This window comes from Vipera ursinii (genome assembly GCF_947247035.1).
Source record: "Vipera ursinii genome assembly, chromosome: 4".
NCBI classification, from domain to species: domain Eukaryota; kingdom Metazoa; phylum Chordata; class Lepidosauria; order Squamata; family Viperidae; genus Vipera; species Vipera ursinii.
Genome location: NC_139514.1, coordinates 115,098,377 through 115,119,387, shown reverse-complemented (window position 1 = coordinate 115,119,387; position 21,011 = coordinate 115,098,377). Strand labels below are relative to the sequence as shown.

The 21,011-nt window shown below is 40.7% G+C and overlaps 1 long non-coding RNA gene across 1 annotated transcript in view; it reads left to right on the top strand.

Moving 5' to 3' along the window:
- The first annotated feature begins 201 nt into the window (after window positions 1-201).
- The window catches only part of LOC310640192, a 659,926-nt gene continuing 639,116 nt past the window's right edge, over window positions 202-21,011 (top strand). Inside the window, exon 1 of the long non-coding RNA XR_014492487.1 lies at window positions 202-570. This is a non-coding gene — a long non-coding RNA (uncharacterized lncRNA). The remainder of the gene's footprint in view (window positions 571-21,011) is intronic.

Here is a 21,011-nt window from a genome sequence, read left to right as displayed (position 1 = left end):
GCATATATTAATTTGTACTAATATGTACATGCTTTCAAATCAGGGTGCAGTCAGAACTATTCAAGACTTGAAAAATATTGCTTTCAGGAATTCTAAGGTTCGTGTTGGTTTCCTGATGCGTTGATCTAGTTTGCAATTCTTTGAACCCAAGGTTCTCTTACAAGCCAACACTGGGTTGCTTGTTTAAACCCTGTACAGTAATTGGAACTGCTAATTTGGCTTGTCGCTCTCCTAATTTAGCATGGATGGTTTTCTTAGGTCTTAGTTCAGCTTTGATCTAGTTCTGCATTGGATTCATGATTCAGAGGGGTTTTGGAATTGTAGTCTAAAAGCTCCTTACCTGGCAGGTTTTTATTTCACCGAAGAAAAAAGAAACATTTCAAAGGAGGAAATGTGAGTAAGATTCACAGTCCAGGTCAAAAAGCTGTTCTTGTCTGTGTTCCAGATTAGTCTGCAAAAAAAAAAAAAAAATGAGAGAGGGGGAGAGGAGAAAAAGACAAGGGAGAAATGATGTGTTTGGAGAGAATTCTGGCATAGTTTAAGGAAATTTCTTTCTTTTTTTATTGAAAAGTTTTACAGTACATTTTGGAATACAAAACCCCTCCCCTCCCCCTCCCCTCTCCCCAAACCTCTCCAACTCTCCCCTCCCCTCCCCTCCCCCCTCCCCGACTTCCCAGAGCTAAATACAGGGTATAAAAATACAAACAAACATAATCTAAAATATGCAAACAACAATAAAATATTAAATTCTATCACACTTTAACTCTTAATAAAATAACTACAAGCTAATTATACATCATATAAATCCGCTACTTATTCAAATGCTAAGTGAAACTTTTTAGTCCCATATTTATTCTGGATATATTCAATCCATCTTCTCCACTCCACGATATATCTCTGTTGCGATTGATCTTTCAAATACGCTGAAATCTTTGCCATTTCCGCCAAATTGGAAACTTTTAAAGTCCACTCTTCTATAGTCGGCAGTTCTTCCTTCTTCCAGTATTGCGCTACTAAATGTCTCGCTGCCGTAATTAAATTCAACATCAACTTAGTGTCCACAACGGTAGTATCTGTGATAATACCCAATAAAAACAGTTGCGGACAAAACTTTATCCTTTTCTTGAATATTTTTTGCATATTCCACCAAATTTTAAGGAAATTTCTTATCATGGTGTCCTTTTATTAATATGTCAACACCTGAAGAGTTTTCTTGTTTCCACCATCAAGGATACTCATGCCAGGAATCATGTCATTAATGTCATGACAATTAATTGTTAATGATCATTAACTGAGAACAATTGATCAATGGAACAGCTAGCACCCAAGACTTAATGGTGCTCCATTTTCGAGAAGAGATTGGACAGCCATTTATCCAGGATGGAATAAAGTCTTTTGCCTTAGGTAGAGGGCTGAACTAGAAGACCTCCAAAGTCCCTTCCAGCCGCATGGATTCTATGATTCTGTGCCTTTCAAATACTTCATAGACTCCCATAACTACTCATAGCATTTACTCAGTTTTCAGAAACTGGAGGTTTCTGAAGAGGGAGTCAAGCTATTCTCCAAAGCACATGAAGGCAGGACAAGAAGCAGCGGATGGACACTAATCAAGGAGAGAAGCAACCTAGAACTAAGGAGAAACTTCCTGACAGTTAGAACAATTAATCAGTGGAACAACCAGCCTCCAGAAGCTGTAAATGCTCCAACACCGGAAGTTTTTAAGAAGAGACTGGACAGCTATTGGTTTGAAATGGTATAGTGCTCAAGTAGGAGGTTGGATCAGAAGAGCTTCAAGGTCCCTTTCAGCTCTGTTATTCTGAAGTTGAGCTGAGTGACATGTATTTCTATCTTTCTGCCCTTGCTAATTGGCATTTTGCTATCAGGTTTACATCGGCATGCTAAAGTATTCCAGTGGGACTTAGATTATCTTCTTGTCTGTTTCGGTATAAAAATGTATAACTTTCCTTATTCTTATATTCCAGGCAACTGGCATTTAAGTTGGGATAATTGCAAGATCAATACCATAGCAGAGAAACAATGGGATCATTCAAGGCAGCTATTGAAACCATTCCCCAGTTACAAATTATGATGACTTCACAACACAATGGAACTTTAATATTCTCCCTAGCTAAGGCTGGAGAGAAAAATATAGCTACAGTAACCGCTCCGAAAATAGATGCTGCCTGTTTATTTGTTCTTATCCAGGAACATCCTTCATAGCACTAATCCAGCTCATTCTTTGCAACTCGAATGCTTTAAATGGTTAGCGATTATGCTTTGGGATGGATATAAATATTGCTGCTTTTCACCCCGTGGGATGAAGAGGGCCATCAGAAAGAGTTAGATGAAATTGTCCAGGTTGAATCATCTGATACCTACTTCCGCGAACTTGGCAAGGCAAATCCATTTTGAAACATTGTTTATCCACCCGTATCGTGCAAAATCTGTGAACCCCTTTCTGCTAAGATGCTGATAAGGTGTATTGGTTTCCCTCTCCCCCTCCCCCCTTGCTTTTGTTTCGTTGCTGCTGGAGGCCGTATTCATTTCATTCCCCTTAGTCATTCGATAATCCGACGCTTTATCCCTCTTCTGTTTTATTATCCATCCCATTTTGAAATCTCTCTGTAGCTTTTGCCACCCACCGGCAATCTTTCCGCTGACCCCACATGTCTGTGGAGAACATCCCCCAGATGTGATGCGCAGAAGTCTGTCTGGAGGGTCAAAGAGTCTACAGAACATTTTTTTCGGGCAATGTGCAGGTTCATTGAGTTGATGTTGTTGGCTTCAACTCCTAGCTTGCAGTGGCTGTGGAAATGACCCGTACAGGAGGTTGCAGTGTTTGCATGCAATCAGGGTAATTGCTCCAAAGCACTTTCTTTTGGTACGAAGTGCTGCACAGCTTACATTCACGGTGTTTCCCCCTTGACTATGTTTTTTTAAAATTATTCACTGCTGAGAATGTGGGAAGGGTGGATGGTGGGAGAGCGGGGAGAAAGAAAAAAAACCTGCTTTTATTTCAATTGCTAATAATACTTTAATCCCTTCCTCTGTCTCTTTACAGACAGTTGCAGGATCTAAAAACTTGGCTGAGCCATCAACAACGTTTGCAATAATCTTAGAACTTTTCCTGATAATGTTTCTGAGCTAATTTGATTGTCCTGACACGCTTGGTGTCGCTTTCCGCGATGCAGCTCTCCGTCATTCTGAAGACTTATTGGTTGTGCGGTTTGTACAGGGTGTAAAAAAACAGGATAGAAGGTGGTCTGGATTCCCAGTAGGGAGTGGGTTTCATTCTGGAGCAGCAAGAGGCAACTCAGTTCAGATAGTTTTGTGTAGGAGAAAGAGGATGGAAACAGCTTCTCCCTAATAGTTTCCCAGAGAATATGTTTTATAAGGCGGTAGCATGTAAGGGACGCGGTGGCTCAGTGGGTTATGATGCTGAGCTGGTCGATCAGAAGGTCGGCAGTTTGGCGGGTCGAATCCCGAGTGCCGCATAACAGAGTGAGCACCTGTTACTCATCCCAGCTTCTGCCAACCTAGCAGTTCGAAGGCACGTAAAAATGCAAGTAGAAAAATAGGGACCGCTACGATGGGAAGGTAACAGCGTTCTGTGTGCTTTTGGCGTCTAGTCATGCCGGCCACATGACCACGGAGACGTCCTCGGACAAGCGCTGGCTCTTCAGCTTTGAAACGGAGATGAGCACCGGCCCCTAGAGTTGGGAACGACTAGCACGCATGTGCAGGGCAACCTTTACCTTTACCTTAGCATGTGTTTAGTTTGGCAAGATTCTGTCTATAGCAGACATGTCAAACACAAGGCCCGGGGGCCGGATCCGGCCCGCGAAGTGGTTTCATGTGGCCCGCGATGCCATCCTGGAAACAGTGAGGGAACGGCCCCCACTGCCTTGGCCCTGGCCCAGAGACCCTCCTCCTGCCAGAGACCCTCAGATCTGTCCCACTCCTGCCCAGGCCCCCATAGGCACCCTTGATGCGAATGAGGTAGAGCTGGCCACGCCCACCCAGGCATACGCACTCTAGCCACGCCACCCAGTGGGCCACGCCCACCCAGGCCACACCCACCCAGCCCCCTGAGGGCAACCGCAATGCTGATGCGGCCCTCAATGAAATTGAGTTTGACACCCCTGGTCTATAGGAACAATAAAAAAAAAAAACCACAATCTGCTCCGAAGAATCACAATGTGTCTTCTTGGTTCTTAGCCCTTGACAAAAAAAAAAAAAAAAAAAAAAAAAAAAAACAAGCATCATGAAAGAGGTTTGTGATGATGCTTTCCCTTAGATATGATGGAGGTTTGAAAAGTTAGGGAGTTATTTATACAGCAAAGGAGAAAATATTCATGCATCCTTTGGGTGGTTTTCGAGGTTATATAGTTGGCTGTTTACTGTTGGCTTGTTCGGCAATTCCTTGATTAGGGCCTTCTTACTTTGTGATTGTTGTTCTGATGTTAATCTTGGAATTAATATGTGCTCACCTGGATGCTGATTGCTGGTGAGGAAGTGTTTTGGTCTTTTTGTTCTGCTTTGGCTACTTGATGATCTCTTCTGCATAGTATGCAGATGTTATTTGTCAAGGTGCCAGGCTTCTAGAAATTCCCTAATATGTTTTGGGGGCCTGGCTTGGTCTAGAGCTCAAAATTGGCTTAAATGATTACTCATAAAACTCTTGATGACTTTATGGAAATGTCCATGCAGTTTTCTTGATCGCCTTATGGAAGCGATTTGTCCTGGTCTTCTTCTGGGAACATTTTTTTTTTTTTGCTTCCCAGTCTAGCCTAGAACCTTAGAACATCTTCTGAACATTTGATAAAACTAATCTCCTTTAAGATCCAAGTCTAGGGAAAAAAATTTTTTAGCATGGGATGCCTTCTCCACCCAATAAAACTGATGCGAAACCTACTATCATGCTTTTAGCCTGAAGATCTATCTTTTCATCCCTGCCTTTATTTATTAATTAATTTCAATTAATTATTAATTTCAAATACCATCTCACAATATGGATTCTCCATCCATAATTTAATGTATTAATTAAACGTATGCATTGTCTTTCTGCTTATATAAGCACTCCTGCGAGCTTACAGTAACGTGCACATTTTAAATTAATGTTTCAGTTTTTGAATATTTATAGAATATCTAGAATACTTAAAGGTAGCCTTCCCTTCCCTTCCTTTCCCCTCCCCTCCCCTCCCTTCCCTTCCCTTCCCTTCCCTTCCCTTCCCTTCCCTTCCCTTTCCTTTCCTTCCCTTCCCTTCCCTTTCCTTTCCTTTCCTTTCCTAATATCCGTGTGATTGTATGAAATATTCTTAAATTGCCCTCCAGCAAAGTTTTGGTAACAGTGGAATGTTACCTCAAGTAATCCTGGTAATGATAAGCTAAGTATCCGGTTAGATTAGGATGGTAATTATCATCATAAAGGTAAAAGGTAAAGGTAAAGGTTCCCCCGCACATGCGTGCTAGTCGTTTCCGACTCTAAGGGCCGCTGCTCATCTCCGTTTCAAAGCCGAAGAGCCAGCGCTTGTCCGAGGACGTCTCCGTGGTCATGTGGCCGGCATGACTGGACGCCAAAGGCGCACGGAGCGCTGTTACCTTCCCACCGTAGTGGTCCCTATTTTTCTACTTGCATTTTTTATGTGCTTTCGAACTGCTAGGTTGGCAGAAGCTGGGACGAGTAACAGGCGCTCACTCTGTTACGCGGCACTCGGGGTTTGACCCGCCAAACTGCCGACCTTCTGATCGACAAGCTCAGCGTCCTAACCCACTGAGCCACCACGTCCCTATTATCATCATAGGTCATCATTATTTTATAATTTTATATTTGACTATCTATCTATCTCTGTGTGTGTTTGTGTGTGTGAGTTTGTATCTGTATTTTAAGATAGGTCTTTTTAATATACCAAGATGGAGATAATAGCACACAAAGCTTTCTGGTTTTCTTTCTTTTTTTAAATCCCACCATGTGCTGTACAGTATATTTTGCATCATTATAATACAGAGATTGTAGTGGTTGATGAATGGGAAAAAATAATTTCTTACCAGGGACGTATTTCTGTAAGAAGGGAGATTTTTATAGGTTATAGACTCAATTAAGAAAGTAAAATACTTGTTAATTCTGTGACACGAGAAATCTTGAAAATATTTAGCTTCTGCGTGTTTTATCATTCATGAGATCTGTCAGCTTTTCAACTAATTTCATCTTCATAGGAATCTGACGATTACTGTTATTCATAATTAAAAGCTTGTTACTTTATCTGATACACATGGTACATTTAGATAATAGCGTTGTTTTTTAAAAAAAAACAATCGTTGATACTATAGTTTATCTTTCATGGATACAAAAATTCCAGACTTCACAAATCCCTGTTAAAACCAGTTACAAGTTCCGGGATGTATTTTTAAGTCATTTTCAAAGAGCTTTTGCTGGTCATCTAACACACGTGTAATTTAACTTGAAAAGGACTGTTCTTTATTCTGTCATATAATTAGTTCTGATGAGAGATAATATGTATACGAGAGAAAGAGATCTAGCAATCAGGGGAAAAAAAGAGAACAAATGAGGAACAGCTGAAATACTTCCTACTTGGGAAAAAAATATCTATGCATGATTAATAAACTGTGAACAAGATCTACAGTCAAAGTAATATATATTTGTGTGTGTGCGTGTAATTTTTTTTTTGGCTTGCTAACAAAGGCCACAAGCTCTCTCTCTGTTTGTTAGCTGAGAAGTTGCTTAACAAACATTTAACACATATCTCCCTTGCTTCTCAGCTAACAAAGAGAGAGAGAGACTGTGGCCTAGGGGTTAAAATATCTGCTTAAGACGCAGTCGGCCCAGGTTCAAATCTCAGAAGGGTATGGCTGACAGATGAGAACAAATAAGTTTGAAATGATCATATTGGTCTCCCTTTATCCTTTGTTAGCAAGCCCCCCCCAAAAAAATTTACACAAATATGAGCTGCCACTGCTGTGGCTACTGCCTGTAGATGGCCTTGGGCTAGGCTGAAACAGGAAATAAGATTTGTCCCGTGTCTGGGACTAAGCAAGTGTATTCTGAATGCTTAACAAACATTTAACATGTATGTATGTATATCTATATCTATATCTATATCTATATCTATATCTATCTGTCTGTCTGTCTGTCTGTCTGTCTGTCTGTCTGTCTGTGTGTGTGTGTGTGTGTGTGTGTGTGTGTGTAAATTCAGGAGACTCAGGCCCTTCGAATGAGTATAAAGATTTAGTGTAACCTTAAACTCTCTACAAGAATCTGAACTACTAATGGTCAAGGGAAATGAGCGGGAGATAAGAAGGACCTTTCTAGGTGGGGTGGAGTTAGATCCCTTGCAAGCGCGCAGGAACTCATGACTTATGATGTGTTTGACCCCTCCACCTGTCTCGGGCTGCCCATCTCCTACAGTTCTGTATCTTTGACTGATGGAACATTTTGCCAGTCTTTAAATTCACAATTGGGATGGGGAAGGATGAGGGAGAGATCTGTTTTATCAGCTGCAAAATACCCTCCCTTACATTTTTTTAAAAAAGGTATTTGAACCGTGATGCAAAAATGAGTCAGGAGTCTCATTGAGGGACAGGTCAAGAGTTGAGAAATTTTCAGTGAGACTCAGAATAGTATTTATATCAAACTCTTAGTTTTACATTGAGTCATGTGTAGCAGAAGAGGAAGACAGGTAGCATTACAATTCAGCCTCGTCCAACATTTAACACAGAATGCTTAATGGCATGGCCCTTTGCAATGAGTGTACACGCGTGACATCAGATTTACTCAGGCTTGCATCTATAAGCCCAAGGCTCTTTTTGAAGCTAAGGGAAGAAAACGTTCTCTTTTTTTTAATGTTCAAGCTTTTTCCCTGGGTAACAGCAAACTGGTTGCCATGCATTTATCTTTTCACCAAGAGAAAAGAGAGAGAGAGACACACACACACAACTGCATATATATTGCAAGTCTTTTACAGAATTGCAGGCCAGAAAGTCAGGAGATGTAAGATGTGGGTGCCAAGGTTAGGCAGGCTAAGAAAAAAAAATTGAGATGGAAGAGTTCCCCTTTTGTCAAGGCTAGTGTTTTCTTTCTAACAGTTCAACCCTGTTTTTGTCCTAAGACAGGATTAATGACACCAAGTACAGAATAAGTCTCTTTGATAACCTGGGCCATGTCTGAGCTTCAAAGAGCGAATGAATACCGCAACTTGACTATTCCCAGCTCCGAGTCTATAACACTCACTCTCTCTCCTCTCTCTCTCTCTCTCTCTCTCTCTCTCTCTCTCTCTCTCTCTCTCTCTCTCTCTCTCTCTCTCTCTCTCTCTCTCTCTCTCTCTCTCTCTCTCTCTCTCTCTCTCTCTTTTAAAGCAACTATATTATCCTGACTCTATAGAGAATGTAGGATCACATATCGGTCAGAGAGGATTATGGTTTTTTCCCATGACAAAATTGATGCGTGACAATATCAGAATAGTGTGGAACTCTGCTAAAAATGTCAGCCTTTCAAGAAAGACCTTTTTCCCACCAGTTCAACGTAGATGAAGAATCTTGATACATGTCTAATAGTCTAAGTCAGAGGCCCCCCCAACCTTTTGGGCACCAGGGACTGGTTCTGTGGAGAAAGGGTTTTCCGTGGACCAGACAGTGCATGGTTTCATGTGCTGCCTGCATCCCACGGATGGGGCTTCACTTGTTTGTGCAGACCAGTTGCTGGCATGCTGTGGCCTGGTACCAATCCACGGACCGGGGGTTGGGGACCCCTGGTCTAAGTAACAATAACTTCTATTACTATCTGCATTTTTTTACACTCTGAACTGTTGCCTTTCTTGCTCCTGAAGGCACCATATGTGTCTCCTAGCACTTTCCCCAAATTATTCCATTCTTTTCCCCCCACCCCAAATTACAGCTCAACCTCTCCTCACTTCTGTGATAGTCTTACTGCCCAAGGGCAGGCTCAACAAATTAAATAGGATAAGTTTGACAAGACTCTCTTACATGACCAGCATCTGCTAATCATCTTGGGATTCATAGAAAGATCCTCAAGGATTAGACTAGATCAGGGGTAGGCAACCTTGGCTCTTTTATGACTCATGGACTTCATCTCCCAGAATTCCTGAGCCAGCCATGCTCAGTCCATGAGTCCATGAGTCATAAAAGAGCCAAGTTTGCCTACCCCTGGACTAGATGTATTCTTCAATGACCTAGAAGGGAAGAAATTAAAATGAACTTAGTAGAGATTATTTTTTTAAAAAAATCATGCCGGGGCATTTGTGGTTTTGCCAAAAGCTAAGCTCATCCTAGACTTTCTTAGGTATGGGTGAGAAAAAGGTACAAAGGTATTCTGAAAGTTTGCTGAACAGCCAGGCGGTTGTCTGAACAAGCCAGTAGCTTTTAATTGGAAAAGCAGAAAGGCAACAATGCCTCCAGATTTGCGCCTACTTTCTCCATCTTCCCTTGTGTGTAGTTGTCTAGCAGCAAGACACCACAAGGCATTTTCATACTTCATTTAACATCTTACTGGAGCTTTTTTTTTTCCTTATCGAGAGACACTCAGAACTGGAGGTGAGTGGAAGAGAATCTAATTTAGTGGTGTTGAAAGCTGGCAGTTCCATTATGCATGCAATTATTTTGTCTTGCTCCTAAATGAGAGCACCAACATTCGAGTGCTTTTGAATGATCTACTAATCTATCTGCCTTCCAAAAGGATCCTTGTCTAGAGGGTTATGCTTTTGGCCCAAACTTGGATTCCTTCATAATTCTAGACTGGAGCCATCTAACCTTATCCAGGAAATCTGTCACCTGAGTACAATAACAGTTTCGATGAAGCATAATTAAGCAAATCTGGAAAACCATAATTTGTGGTGCCATCTGGTCAAGCACTAATGAAGCTGCTGGGAATGCTGGTGCAATACATCATTTACCGCTATGGAGGGCAACTAATTCTCCAACTTTTTGACTCAAGAATAAAAGATGACCAGTCTGAAAAAATTATCTTGTGATGCAGTAAATTGGCATCTCTTTAATTTCCCACAACGGAAATTAGCATAAAGCTTGAGAATTGCTGTTGAGTATCCTACGTTATTCAATAAGCACTTATTTCAACAGCAATGGCGCCAGAAGGACTTTTAAAATTTCTAAATTAAAAAAAAAGACAGTGTAAAAGGTAAAGGTTTGCCTATCTAGTGGGGACAGTTTCTCCATTTCTTGGCTGAGGGAGCCAGCATTGTCCAAAGACATTTCCATGGCCATGTAGCCAGCATGGCTGTATGCCGAAGGTAACCCGGGTACCTATTAATCTACTCGCGTTTGCATACTTTCAAACTGCTAGGTGGGCAGGAGCTGAGGCAAGGAACAGGAGCTCACCCCAGTGTGTGGTGTTTGGGTCTTGAACCCAGGCTGTCATCCTTCCAGCTAACAAGCTAAGCATCTTTAACTACTGGGCCATCGTGCCCACTTTAAAGCACGATAAAAAACAGTGTAGGTAACACCATATAAAGACTTTCATATAAAGAGGAAAAGGGAGGCCTTGAGAACCTTGCTACTTAAAAAAAATATGCGGACAAAGAGGGCTTTTACGTTGTAATAATATGTGGTGAGATGTAATTGGTTTGGGGGCGGATCCTGGTATGTGTTGGCCTAATTTATTTTTCATTGTTTCATCATTGCACAAAAACCAAAGTAAATTCTCCACTGAATCAAAATCCTTGGTGGCTTCAGGAACACGGCTCTTGCGTTTTCCCCAAGACCAGTACTTTACAAAAATAGTTAGCTATTTTCGAGGATATTTTTGTTGTTGTTCAACTTCTTTTGGAAAAATTATAATGCTGGAAGTTCCGATGGTTTTCCTTTAATGCATTAACTCAGTCTAATCCTGCCTAACCGTCGATATCTTAGCAGCTAAGTGCTGCTAAGCTGAAGATTAAAAAAAAGAAGAATGAAAGGATAGCCCACAGGCCATGGTTTTTAGAATTAGAACTCGGAACTGCTAGGTGGGTACAGTGGTGGGATTCAGCCAGTTTGCACCACTTTGGCAGAACCACTAACTATATTTTTGTTGCCTAGGTCCAGAATGGACTTCCAGAAGTGACATCCACACAGAGAATTGTTTGTTGACATATTTGAATCCCACCACTCCTTCCTTCCTTCCTTCCTTCCTTCCTTCCTTCCTTCCTTCCTTCCTTCCTTCCTTCCTTCCTTCCTTCCTTCCTTCCTTCCTTCCTTCCTTCCTGTTGTGATTCAGGGTCAGCCAGTGGGTTCGGCAGTTGGGTCGGACAATTCAGAGGAGGAGGAGGGGGGTGTTGGAGAGCCTGCAGAGGACAGCCCTGAGGTTCCGCAGAGCCCTCAGCCAGGCCCCTCCCATCTGGTTACGACGCAGACCCAGCTGTGTGAGCCTGACAGCGTGGATGAAGATGACCCACAGCTGGCCCTGTTCAAGGTTGCCCGACGCAGGAGGCAGTCAATCAGGAGTAAACAGAGGAAGGCAATGGGGCACCTCGGAAGGAGGCAGAGAGAAGCCATGCCTTGAACTGTTTAAAAGGGGAATGTGTGGGAGGGCTGGTTTGCTGAAGGCAACCGTTTGAATAGCTCCTGTTTCATGGTTCGTGTTTTGGTTTTGCTCTGTTTGCTTTGTTTTGTGTCAATAAATTTGGCAGGCTTAGTTCCAGCCTCTTGCCTTTTTGTAAAGGGGTTGTCCCTGCCTTTTCTGCAGGGCCGGTAGTAGGCTGGTACAGAACACTTCCTTCCTTCCTTCCTTCCTTCCTTCCTTCCTTCTTTCCTTCCTTCCTTCTTTCAATGGATTCAGCCAGTTCGCACCACTTTGGAAGAACCGGGAGCTAATTTTTTGTTGCCCAGGTCCAGAATGGACTTTCGGAAGCGGCATCCATGCAGAGAACCGGTTGTTCACAGATTTGAATCCCACCACTGGGCGGGCAGTAGCTGGGGCAAGGAATGGGAACTCACCCAATGCATGAAGCTCAGGTCTCAAACCCAAGCCGACGGCTTTCCAGCTGACAAACTCAGCATCTTTATCCAGTGACACCTCACACCAAAGTGCTTTCTCCAAAGTGCATTTTCCTCATCTCTCTGTAGCCTTAGCCATATTTGGTCCCCTGGAAACTATCTCCTGCTGGCTCCTCCTACAAGACCAGATGTGATTTCATCTGTTTTTGCAGTGTCATCCTGTTATTTATTTTTTTGCTTTGACTTTTGTACTGTACTTTTTACTTCTTTTAAAAGAAATTTTGGAAAGTGTGACAAAGAGGTTTTTTTTCACACTTTCCAACCCAATAGTATGTATGTGTGTGTGTATGTATGCATGCATGCATGTATGTATGCACACACACACACATACACAGAGAGAGAGAGAGATCCACACATACACATACCTACATATACATGAGTTCACAAATGCAATCATAAATATCGGCACTCAGTAACTTTTTACTGAAAACAACATTTGTATGGGGAGATGCAACCTATTCAGAAAAGCTTTGCTAATATAGCAAACCAATGAAACCTGTGTTTTGAACAAACCTATTGTTCAACAAAGCTTTTTTTATTTAGTTTTATGTTAATTTTTCACCCAGGACAGGTATCCAGTGGTAGGATTCAACCAGTTCGCACCACTTCAGCAGAACTGGTAGCTAATTTTTTGTTGCCTAGCAGGCCCAGAACGGACTTCCGGAAGTGGCATCCACACAGAGAACCGGTTGTTGTTTGGAGGAAACATTGTACAATCTCTTAGTGTGACCAAAATGAACATGTAACTAAATACAACTAGGATAAATAAAAACATATTTCTCCACAGTTGGAGGTAAAACTTAGGTTTTCATTTATCTAGACTTCCTTGATTGCATCTAACTTTGGAATTTTCTTTCACTATCTCTTATTATAAAATTAGATCTGAATCTTGCAGATAGTTAGTTTAAGTTAATTGCAATTCATTGTGTTCTTCACATCATGCCAACATATTATGACAATCCATAAGACAAGGTAGATGAGGCAGTCCTAAAGATTTTTTACCATGAGTGAGAAAATGTATTTTTCCTTGAATCAACATCAGAAACATCAGAGAGAGAGAGAGAGAGAGAGAGAGATAAAATTTCAGAGAATAGAATAGAATAGAATAGAATAGAATAGAATAGAATAGAATAGAATAGAATAGAATAGAATAGAATAGAATAGAATAGAATAGAATAGAATAGAATAGAATAGAATAGAATAGAATGAAAAGAGATTGGAATGGAATGGAATGGAATATAGAATAGAGTAGAGTAGAGTAGAGTAGAGTAGAGTAGAGTAGAGTAGAGTAGAATAGAATAGAATAGAATAGAATAGAATAGAATAGAATAGAATAGAATAGAATAGAATAGAATAGAATAGAATAGAATAGAATAGAATCTGGAAGGGACCATGGCGGTTTTCTAGTCCAGCCTCCTGCTCAACCATCTCAGACAGGTGATTGTCTAGTCTCTTCTTAAAAATCTCCAGTGATGGGGTGCCCACGATTAGCTGTTAGCTGTTACACTGGTTGATTGTCCTCGTTGTCAGGAAGTTTCTCCTTAATTCCACGTTGTTTCTCCCTTTGATCAACTTCCAACCATTGTTTCCCATCCTTCTTTCTAATGCTTTGGTGAACAACCTGGCCCCCTCAGCCTTGTGGCAGGCCCTCAGATACTGGAACACTGCTATCATATCTCCCCTATTTCTTCTTTTCTTTAGACTAGCCAAACCCAAGTCCTGCAACTGTTCTTCGTATGTTTTAGTCTCCAGGCCTTTGATCATCTTAGTTGCTCTTCTCTGATTTTTTTCCAAACACTCAACATCTTTTTTGTGATATGTTGACCAAAACTGGCTGCAGTATTCCAGGTGTGGTCTTACTAGGGCTTTGTAAAGCAGTACTAGTGATCTTGATTCTATGCCTCTGTTTATGGAATCTGAGTCAAATATTTCATCACCGTTCCTTTAATTTCCTCTGAGGTGCTGTTCATTGAGCAGGTTCTTTAAGTATTTTTAATAGCAGTGATGAACTCATTTTGGTGAATTTGTTGATGCCAGAAGTCACTTGTCCATGTAGAAGGTCCAGAGGATGTTAATGTTCATTGGGCCACAGGAAATGGTTGACAACCATTCATGGTAATTTAGAAATTGCCCATCCACTTCGGAACAAATGCATTACAATATAAAAGGCTGTCACTCAGATTAAATGCAAAATATGTATATTCTTTTCATTGCTGAGTGTGTCAGCATTACAAACCCATTTTCATATACAACCTCCCTTTTTCACCCCATTTTAAATAAGATGATCGCAGTTCTCCAGGGCAGAATCAAAACTAAAGGAGATCTGCTGCAAATTTGTCATTTATACTATTTACAAATTTGAATATTTATTTATTATCAGGTGCCCAATTTTTGTAATGCTGTAGCTACTGTATACCACATAGGATTGTGGAGGTAGTTAACCAGTGTTCTTTTGTCTGTTCCTTGATGTTTGGGATTCTTTTATTAAACAAAACAAAACACACTACACAACCTTTCACAGCATTTATCTTTTCGGTAGGATGTGGCAGAAATGCAGCTGGACAACCATTATGGTTACTGTTTTGTATAACAAAACAGCATACATTCCAATTTTTAGAAAGGTGGTGTGTGTATCTCTGTTCAGTGAAATAGTCCAATTTGACTGGAGAGGCTGACCTTTTGCATGCAATTATAATTACCATATTGTGTAAAGGATATATTGAATAAATTGTCATTTAGAGGACTTTTCCAAATATTATCTCCCTTCTAGTCTTGACACATTTTTAAATAAATTTCTTTCTCAAGAGAAATTGCTAATTTGTCAGCTTCATGAAGATTTGCCCAGAAGGCCAAAGAAGAATAACACCACACACACACACACACACACACACACACACACACACACACACACACACAAATGGAAAGATACAATCCTTTCCTCTTGCTACTCTGTAATTTTTGGATCCATTAGCACTCATAGATCAATTATATTTAGTTTTACGTCTTAATTGAAGAAGAAGAATGGTGTATGAATTAAGTCAAATTTCTACTGATTGCAAGATAATTAATACTACCATACTGCCAAAGTCAAGTGGAAGGTGTCCAATAAAAATCTAGCATCGTGAATGATGGCCAAAACAGGGATCAATAGATATTTTAAAAGATAATACTTAATTAAGCGTATAAGTGGATTTCCTTATAATAGCACTGAAATTCTACCTTATGAATTGTGGGTAAAGAAAGTGAATTCAATAACTTAGCACAGAATAGACATTATCAATTTTGAGTGTCTTTCCTTTTGTTTTTGATAAATGCAAAACTGTTCACATGTCACTGAATGATTAAATGCGTAAGCTTACAACCACGTATTGTCTTACAGTTCTGTTCCTTTCCCTTTCCGTAGATCTACAATACTTAGGCCGCCTGTCATCCTTCCAACCATTCATTTTTTGCTTTTGTTGGTTTTTTCTGGTTTTGCGAGGTTTCATTTCTCCCCGCACCTTATGTGTTTTGACAAACCACATCCTGTGTTCCGTATAGTGAGCGTGTAGCCTTATCAAGACTTCTCATTTTGATTCAAGAGAAAATGAATTACATGGATCTTGTTGTGTTCATTGACAAATGATCCTCCATGTGTCTATTCCAGAGGTGCCCAACCTTTTGGGCACCCAGGACCAGTTTCATGGAGAAAGGTTTTTCCACAGACCGGAGAGTGCGTGGTTTTCTGTGCTGCCTGCATCCCACCGGATGGGGCTTTGCTTGTTTATGCGGACTGGTTGCTGGCATGCCACGGCCTGGTACCAGTCCATGGACCGGGGGGTTGGGGACCCCTGGTTTATTATATCCTGTAAGGACCTTCCTTAGTTAAACCTCCCAAGAAAGCAGAACTCTTGAACCTTGCATTGTCTCAACAGGAGCTTTTATTGGAAGGTATTGATAGCAGGGTAGTGAGGCAGGATCTGAAGATTTCCTACGCAAAATGTTATATTAAAAGAACCCTTTCAAAACCCCACCCCAACTGTCTATCCGGCTGGTTTGAACTGAGCCAATACGTAGATGCTGAGTTGTTGTGGGAAAGAACTGATAAGGCGCTGTTCTCAAGGCTGTCAGGTCTCTCCATGGCTTCTTCCCATCTGCCTGGAGATAAGGCAGATGGCCAGAGTGACTACTACTAAGGCATTTCAAACCTTGTAAGACTTTATGACAAGTGCCTCCATTTGAATGGTGATTGTGTTGGAAAGTAACACAATGTTGTAGTTTTCTAATGTGTATAATAAAAGGTTTGTATCTGTGAGTTTATGTCATTGATAACCAAATGGAGCCTTGGTGGAACAGTGGGCTAATGCCTCCTTAAGTAACACCAGCTGCCTGCAATTAGTGCAGGTTCGCATCCCACCAGGCTCAAGGTTGACTCAGCCTTCCATCCTTCCGAGGTAGGTAAAATGAGGACCCAGATTGTTGGGGGCAATCAAGCTGACTTTGTAATAATGCCGCTTGGGGTGTGTGTGAAAGCCCTAATAAGCAGACATATACATAGAATGAAGGCTACTGCTAAGCTTGTAAGCCGCCCTGAGTCTTCGGAGAAGGGCGGGATATAAATGGAATTAAATATATATATATATATTTCCGAATTGCCCTCGTAGATAGCAGTGGTGGCATTTTAGTCTATGCCAAAAGAAAAATCAAACAAAGTTCCCTTTAGCCAGATTTATATAGGTGGTTCCCATGGGGTTACAAGAATTCAAGCAACTAAACTTTTTTCTTTACTGTTTATAATGTTTTATTGGATCATAAAATAAAATAGAAAAATAGAAAAAACATATAGTAGGGTCTAGTGGGGTGGGGAAAAGGAAAAAGAAGTGAGGGAGAGAAGGGGGGGGAAAAGCACATTGACTTCCGACTTTCTCCATTGCAGTCGAATAACGCATTAACACTGAACCTCCACTTTTTTACTTTTCCAAAGCAATATAAGCTGGCCATTTCTGTAACAACAAATCAATCTAATCAGTAAATCCCAAGATCAGAATTTCATTTTTTTCCCCACCTCAAGCACAAAATCCACGTGGCAACAAAAGTACTTAGATTGTTTTCTTTAATCAAAACAGTCAATTTAGCCGTCTCTGCCAACTCACTCAGCTTCTGTAGCCATTAATCCATAATGGGATTAATGGAAATAGACTTATGGGGGTGGGGGAAATTGGAACTTTGATCTTATATACGTCAACGGCAGCAAGACTATTGTATGCATAAAAACGGAAGGACATTCCCCCAACTAAACTAAGCTACTGTTTTTGACACAGAACCAATGCGCCTTGGCTCAAAGTTGTGATTCTCTAACTACCTGCCTTCCTCTTAAGTCTCTCCTCACCAATGGGAAATTCATTGAGATTCTCAGTCGTCCAGTTCACGGTTGTGGCAAAGGTGCTTTTTCAAAAGGCAGCTGGACTAAGTTTGTTTTTTCCTTGAAGACATGTCATCTCCCATCCGAGAAGCTTCAATCAGAACTGAAGAAGCTTCTTGCATGAGAAGCGAAAGGTCTTCAAAGCAAAACAAAGGAAGTCCAGTTGCCTTTCGAAGAAGCACCTTTGGGACTAATAACAGGAAGTACTCATGAGGTTGCTTAGGTCAACGGTCTCTCAAAACTCTCATCTGTCTGGGAACCAGCTCCCTACGATACTTTGAGAGGGTGGCAAGGCAATGATTGACAGGTGCCTCTTAGCCTCTCATTGATTATTTAACCGAACAGAACAGAATAACCTGAGTTGGGAGGGACCTTGGAGGTCTTCTAGTCCAACCCCCTGCTCAGACAGGAAGCTACCATATTCTCACTTCCCGAACAGAGTCTGAAATATTGAAGTGGGGGGAAAAATATCCTAGAGAGGAATCTTGAATTTTAACTATGGGAGAATTGTAAAAAATACCAGATTGTCTTTCATTTTCTAATCCTTTCACCCCAGGCAATGCAGCCGTCACAAAAGCATGCAGAAGAATCCCCCCCAGCTTTTTTTGGAGTTTCTGACTAGTTTCCAAACAAGACCTCGGAATTATAGTTAAATGAAAATGTTGGGGATCTCAAAATAAGGGTAAAAATACTCCTTTGATTGCAATCATTGTGTGGCCCAAGCCTACCATGTTACAAGGCTGGGTTATTTGTGACTTAATTGACTGGCAAAGTCAATTAAGCAGAAGGTGGCAATGGATCACTTGGTCACCCTCTGTGCTGCTCTGCCAGGATCTTAAGATGGCTTAAATTTAAGGATTTGGGTTCCTACTAAGGATTTGTATGTGCAAAGACTCCTTGTGAAAAGCAAAGAGAACAGGGTTGAAGAAAGACGATGGTAAATGGAAACTATTCATCTGTGTCAGAACCTTGATTTCTGTATATTGACAGTTAGCATGCTTAACAGACTTCACAGCCAAGAATACTTCTCTATTCATTGACTCTATTATTCTGTTCTTTCCACACACACGCACACAAAAAAAAGAAGTAAAAGAAGAAGTACTCATGTACTTAATGCTTTTCCTGTTATGGACAGAGCTGCCTTAGTCAATACCTTAATGTCATATAATTAATACCAACCGTATGCCATCATAGCTGTATCATTCATCATGTTGCTGTCCCTCCATTTTAGAAAGTGCCACTTGCCAATTAATATGCCTAATGAAAACTGGGTGAGCATCAACAATGTGTTTCCATTAGCAGGCAGGCCTGTGAAGCATCATAAGGAAGATGCTGGTTACTAAGCAATAGCACATCCTATCTTCGGCATAAGGACATTTCAGAAATAATGTGTTCGTCCTATTGTTTTTGAGAAAGAACATAAAGCAGTGTTTCAGTTTTCTCTCGGATACATTCACAAATTAAATCACTAAAATACAATGAAGTGGGCTTTAAAAAGGCTGGCCCCAGTTTACTTTTTTTTTTAGGTTTAATCACAGAAAGGTTATTAATACATCTTAGGCAGTAACTCTTGACACAAGGAACAAAAGAACCACATGTATTTATTTATTTATTTGTGTATTTATTTTGGCATCCCTAAGAAGTGAAAGCTTTCTTTAAAAGAGACAGGTGCCTATTATGCCAAATCTGTAAATGCCCATCAGTGGTGCATCTTTGTTTCAATCATATCGGTCTTAAAATGCAAAAATAAATAAATAAATAAATAAATAAATAAATGGGTATATCCAGCTCAATTTCCACGTGAGTAAGGACCGCTGGGAGTACTGATTTATTTTTATTTTTATTATTATTATTCCCTTTATTTCTGTTCTGTTTTGTTTCAGGAAATGGACTAACTCTTCCTGGCTTTTCTCTTTCGCTTGTGATTATGAATCTCTCATGTAACATGTCGTTGGGCCTTGAGATCAAACACGGATTAAAACAAAAGTAGGGTAATATATTTCCACAGCAAAACAGACACTACAGTATTCAGCTAGGGAGGTGTATTCCTTGTTATGAGGCTTAACAGCTTGCATGCAAAGGTGAATAGCACGAGGATATTTCAGGAAGATGGGGCCAAAGGATACTGTTAAATCAACCATAGAAATTATTTATTTATATCACGGTCTTTGCAATCTGCCCCTATCTACAGTCTCTGAATAGCAGAACAAAGAAAAAAGAAATCATAAGATCACAGAGACACTCAATCTTCCCAAATGACTGACATAAATGTTTACTTCAGACCTAGTTGTTGAACCAACTTGTTTTGATAGTTTTATGGAGTGACGAGCAGGAAAGGCTTCATGAATCTCTCAGGAGAAGTAAGACAGGGGCCCACACTGAGAGGGTGGTCCTCTAATCTTAGATGGCGTGAGAACCTCTCACGATGTTCTTATCAGACATTTGGTTTCTGAGGTAATCAGGACATCGCGTAGGGTGTTGTAAGTCATCACCAGCAGCCTGAGTGAGCCTGGAACTCCGTCATAACTGGGTTAATCTTGGTGTTACTTGATGACAGTGTTCCTCAACCTTGACAAGCTTAAGCTGGGGAATTCTGGGAGGTGAGGTCCACACATCTTAAAGTTGCCAAGGTTGAGAAACACAGAAGTACAGTGATGGGATTGTTCCACTGTCTGCACTCTAGGCCAGCTGCAACTTTCATGTCATCTAATGTTATCCCAAAGGTGCTTTTTCATGAGGCAACTGGAGTCCCTTGTGTTCTTTGAAGACATTTCGCTTCTCATCCAAGAAGCTTCATTAGCTCTTCAGAGCTGAAGAAGCTTCTTGGATGAGAAGCAAAACATCTTCAAAGATAAACAAGAAAGTCCAGTTGCCTCGTGAAAAAGCTCCTTTGGGATAACTGTGATCTGGATGACGTAGAATTTCCACAGATGTCATCTAATGCTATTAGAACACTAAATTTCCTCAGGTTGAATAGCAGTGGTAAGCAAGGTAACCTTTATAACATAATGAACAGAGAATAAGTTTGGCATTTTGAATTACAAGGCAGAGGATTAACCTGACTCTGTTAAAAATACCTTCATATAAAGTCCTAATTTTACTGTCCAATGACAGTATAGATCTTCTCTAGACCATAGGCCTTTTGATTTGGGCTTATGCTTTATGAGCTATAATTTATGACTCTTTGCACTATAGGATTCAAACGTGCTATAATCAGTAAATCATATCTGAAGAATACATGGTGTAGTACAGCCAGTAATATTCCAAATGGCTACAACGTCCTTCTAGGACACTTTCAAATATTTCATTTGGTATTTCAGTTAATAGATGTTGAACAAAATGGGTTTGTGTAAGAGTTTCACTCCTGTCCACATTAAGAACTTAGCTGCAAATCAATCAGTGGAGAGTAAGATATCCTCCATTCAAACTTATTTGTTTGCTTCGGCATTATCATAAATCCAGCGGGACTGTCAAATTTGGATTAATCAACATGATGAAGAACAGCTGTTAGAATGTGTTCCAGGCAGAGTATGCAAGCTTCAAGTGGAGATTATAATTTTTTTTTTTAGCAGGTGGGGCTGAGATG